The sequence below is a fragment of the Cyprinodon variegatus genome, unplaced genomic scaffold, assembly GCF_000732505.1.
Source record: "Cyprinodon variegatus isolate N-32 unplaced genomic scaffold, C_variegatus-1.0 Scaffold227, whole genome shotgun sequence".
NCBI lineage: Eukaryota > Metazoa > Chordata > Actinopteri > Cyprinodontiformes > Cyprinodontidae > Cyprinodon > Cyprinodon variegatus.
In genome coordinates, this window is record NW_015150680.1 from 207,755 (window position 1) to 212,886 (window position 5,132).

General features: G+C 39.5%; 2 protein-coding genes across 3 annotated transcripts in view; one reads left to right on the top strand and one right to left on the bottom strand.

Moving 5' to 3' along the window:
- LOC107088704 (programmed cell death 1 ligand 1-like) overlaps nt 1–5,132 on the bottom strand; it is a 37,255-nt gene that overhangs the window by 31,054 nt on the left and 1,069 nt on the right. The gene's annotated exons all lie outside the window — the stretch shown is intronic.
- Nucleotides 1–5,132, top strand: part of plgrkt (plasminogen receptor, C-terminal lysine transmembrane protein) — a 27,036-nt gene that overhangs the window by 17,267 nt on the left and 4,637 nt on the right. The gene's annotated exons all lie outside the window — the stretch shown is intronic.

The window sequence follows — 5,132 nt, forward strand, 5'->3', positions numbered from 1 at the left end:
TCAGAAAAATCTACTTGAGTACAGTAACGAAGTATTTGTACTTCGTTACTTCCCATCTCTGAAATGTACCATGACAAAGCAGCTACAACAAGCAAGCATGTCTTTATAACTGCTGTTTAAAAAATAACTATTATTTTTGAGAAAAAAAACAAAACAACTTTGAATCTTGTTTGATGCAGCTTGGGTGTTTTACTCACCCATTGTCTATCTATATATTCAGAAACTAGAAAGTGTTGCCTTTAAATAGTGTATTACACATGTAATTTGGGCTTGCAGTTCCTAAGTTATTTGCTTTTCCATTTTGGGTATTCAAAATAGGCGAGAATTCCCCAAAATGAGGTGAATATTAAGAGGTTATCCTGATAGTGTTTACTTTGTCTTTTTTTAGCCTTTTCCTACAGGTGCAAGCAGCAGTCATTGTTGTACACTGTCGCCATCTGCTGGCAGAACTTACTTACACATACATTAACTGCTTTAATGAACTCCACCATAATCTCATTTGGCAGACAAATTATTTTTGCTATTTTCCATCTGAGTTTGGACTTTTTTTTTCATTCCTCTAAGAAAATGCTGACTTGCAAGAACAGTAATGTACCTAAGGTCAGAGGATCTTGTAAATGGAGAAATGGATTATAAACAAATAGTGTTAAACAGAAATGCATGCAATAGAATTTTGTAGAGTCATAAAAGGACCCTTTAAATTATAATGTTGTATTAGCTCTAATGTTGTAACATATTTGTGAAGATACAAGAACTCCTAGCAGGCTGTTCATTGAGTTTTTTTTCTACATAGTAATTTGTTTCAACGGGAGTTAGAGACAAATCTTGACAAAGTTAGAAAATCTTTATAGATGTTGGTGCTTCCATTGATCAATGTTCAGGTGTTTTTAACCGTTAAGTATGTGTCTTTATAGTTTGTGTGATGTAAAAGTGCTGCTTCTTCTGTTTTCAGTCTTGTTTCTGATTCATTGCATTGATTAGTCAGTATTTGTTTCACTCAGCATTTCTCGCTACAGCGTAATGTGTATGCGTGGGTCTTTTTCCTGCTTTCTGTTCTTATTAATGATCCAATTGAACCATCATTACTTTCTAGAATCATCCGCGTTATTTAGTTTCATCTGCTCTGCCAGTAGCTTCTCTCAGTACCTTTTGGCTCTCAGTTTTGGCTGTAAGTTCCCACTTCCTGAAACATGTCATCAGTACAGTCAGCACGTGCCACTGATGGTGTCAGTGAATTCCAGTGGTTAGTTTCATATAAAGTACAGGTAAAAGTTCCCACAGAAACCCCAAAAAACATCCACAGTTAAAACCAACAGCAGTTCCCAGGTTACAGCCATGTTAATCAGGCTTACCGTACTAATGGCTGAGTCACCATAGGGATCTTTTGATTGGCAATGACTAATGCTTGTTTTTATTCTAAGAAATTTTAGTTTATTTATTGTTTGAATACGAGTATGTTTAATTATCCAGACTGTTTCCCATCCCGCCGAGTTAATGCTGTAATTTCTTTCAACCTTGTTTATTTTCTTTTTGTCCTTCCTTTCTTCCTTCCTCATTTCCTCTTTTTTTGCTTTTCTTTCTTCACCTTCTTCCTTTTGTCCTCCCTTCTTCTTTCATACTTTTGGCCCTACTTCTCATTCCCTCTCAGATCATATTTCCATTTTTCATCATGTCCTATTAATTTGTTTTAATGTCCTTTCCTCATTTCCTTCACTGTTTCCTCATGTCCCTCCATCTCTCCTACCTCGTTTACTTACTACGTTCCTACCTTTCTGTCTTGGCTGCACTTGTAGCATAACCTTACCTGCAGTGTTCTTTAGTTTTTGCTTCTTTTTGTTCTTCCACCTCATGTTTTGCATTATTCCTTGTTCTTCTTTCATCCTTTCCTTTCTTAACCTTTTTCCTACTTTTTCCCTTTCATTCTTCCCTTGACTTCTTCCTTCTTTTTTTTTTATTTCCTCCCATCCAGTTTCTGTTTATTCCAGGCTCTATTTTTATTATTTGCCCACTCTAGAAATTTCTGCCATAAATTCATGGAGTCTGTAAATTTGTACAAAGGTAATGTCTTCATTGTATTATCTTTAGATTTGAGAAAAAAACAGCTTGTAAACTAGTCAGACTGGTGCAAGTCTAAAATCGTAACTGAAACTGACCGTTACGTTCAGATGTTTTAAGTCACTTACTGTGTGTATTGTTACCAAAAAGGGAGATGGACTGATTAAAATTTTTATTGCTTTAAAACAAATTTCACCAGTTCATCACAGGGAAACAAAGATCGCTCTGTTGAGGGAAATATTTGGAAGTGAGGCAAAGGGATTTAAAAAGATTAAGCAAACTCTTCATGTTTTATTTTTTACAGAAACAAATCAGGAAGTATCAAGCATCTAAATTGATCATGGCGGCCCTCCATGACCACTTACTAACTGTGGGGGACTTTGATTGTTCTGGGGTTTCACGCCTCTTAGTTGATTTGCTCATAGTAAAGCAGTACTAGAAAGAAAAATGCTGTTAACCAATTTTTAAAGCCTTCTTGGTGTGCATTGTTTTATCATTCTATGTGTTCATTAAGTGTGAAAACTGCCAAGACTTTCTCAAACTTCAGCATGGCAATTGTCTTGTTTAAGCACTGTTGGCTGAAGCTGTTTAAAACTCCTTGCTATTGATCATACCCTTAAAGTTCTGTCCAACTGTGGATATTTGAGAAAAATACAATTAAATTCCATTTAAGGGTTGATTGCGCTTTGTTACTCCAAGTGGCTTAGACTGTAATTTTCCTCCCAGTGACGCTTAGGCTTGCTTTTCTTTCCGTCAATGCTATAACTAGCATTAGTTGAAAAGTACTTCCCACCTGGTCTGCTTTAGATATTCACAACAAGATGCACATCAAGTTTTTACCAACAGGGATACTTGATCCATGTCAGATAGTCAAGTGTTTGCATATTAGAGCAGAAAAAACAACACAAAACAACACAAGTGGACATTATTGTTAAGGCGTAAAAAAAGGCATAATTTCCAGTCTTAACAAATAAATAATATGAACAGTGTGGTGTGCATTCATATTAAAGCCCCTTGAATCAGTATTTTCATGAGTTCTTCAGCTGCAGTTACAACTGCAAGTCTTTAGACTGTTTCTACTAGAGATCGACCGATACAGGTTTCTTTAGCCAAAGTTGACACCAGTTATTTTGACATCAGCCTTGCCAATCCCTGAAATGATTCAAATGTTTCATCGACAGGTATGTTTAGCTCATGGCACCAGGCACCACCTGTCAGTGGATCAATAGCCTCCTCACTGAAAGGTAGCAGAGAGTAGAGCTAGGAAGCATCCTCTCCCACTCTTAATCGTTTGACACAGGAGTCCCCCAGGGATGTGTTCTCTCTCCACTTCTCTTTTCTTTGAACACAAATGACTGCACCTCAGCAGAGCTCCTACTATAGTACAAAACTCCTAACCCTTATGCTACGTTCAGACCGCACGTGCTAGAGGCAGCAGAAGCAGCTAATTTACATGCAAAGTCATGCATCATAGCGCAGCAAAAGGTCCTGAAGCATGTTTTGAGCAGCTGAAGCAGCACCTTATGAATTTCTGAGCATCTGATATGGGGGATACGCTGCGAAAGAAACAGCTGCTGGAGATGGAAAAATTTAACTTTTGCTGCCCAATAAGCCACATCAACAAATCAGAAAAGCAACTTGGGAGCTCGCAGGGAGACAGAAACAGCACTGATGAAGATCCCTATGATCACTCCTCTGAAACACTTTATCAACTTAGATTAACTTAAAATGTGAAAACCTGCCAGCATAATATGTTTGATTTTATTATTCTGGTCCCTGCAGTTTGAATTACACAAAAAATCACCTTCCAGCCGCCGTTGAACAGTAGCAGAAAACCTCATAGAGGTGACGCGCCAGAGGCTGCCCTTGAAGGGGAATTCCAGGGACAGAGCGCCACTGGTGTTCGGGGTTCTGATCGGCTCAGACAGCGACATTATATTTGAAGGCAGGATCGTAATCTCAATGAACTGACTGCACAAATGAAGTTTTCAGGTGGAATTTCTCACTTAAAAACATATTAAAACTACTTTTTACCTGCATCGGTACACACCTTACTGGACACGCTTCAGGAGCGTCAAACCTGCACTTCACACGCATCGGACCTTAATGTTTAAAAGCATCAAAAATGAAGCAGCAGAAGTTTTTTAGCTGCTTCCTGCACTTGCGGTCTGATCGTAGCATCAGTACAAACTAAGCATCATGTCAATGCCGTAGCCTACCTTAGTATTGTTGCGGACCTTATCCATCCCTTTATGACCCAGCCGGATATCGCACTAGTCATTAAGCGGTTTCTTGAACATGGCCATGAGTTCACTGCTAATATTGTCCAAACTCTCCAAGGAAGGTTTCCAGAGCCTTGTTTAACCTATGGCAGGAAGGATTAAGGCAGTTCTAAAGGAAAAAAGGTACTAGCAAGGTGGGACTTAAGGTCAATTTATACTTCTGATGCATAGCCTCTGCAACCGTCAAATCTGTCTCTGTGCCACGCCCCCCCCATGCAGAGGCTCTGCAGCTGTCGTCACGCACCTCAAAAAAATCCTGACTACACGTCGGACGGTCGCAAACTGGCACAGACCTCAAGTGGAAGTGCGCAGACAAAAATCAACTGTGATTGGTCCTTCGTATGCCTTATGACTGTGTCTGTGGTCCTTCTTGATTCGGTGCCGGGACGCACTATTTTTAAAAACCGAGCAGTAATAACAACAATGGATAACCACGATCGAAAGGTTGATCGGGGAGATTCGGTAGTTCAACCACTTGTATGATGCCTCAGACATGTTGTTTTGGAAAATAAACATTCTCGCCGGCGCCGCCGAAGAAGTTCTCATGACCATCCGCCGAAGTTCTCACGAGTTCTCAAATAGGTTCCCTCTAGCTCTTTGGCGGGAAACTGCTGTCCGTCCCTAGAAATTCCAGACCGAAGTTGCAGAAGCATAAAAGGCAAAACTGGTTTGCGACCAGACGTAAGGGACATTTGATGTGTGCGGTTGCAGAAGTATAATCCGCTCTTAATAATGTGGCTGGTGAGTGTGAAATGTAGGCTTACTGGCTTAGCAAAAAACACTTAAACATTGATG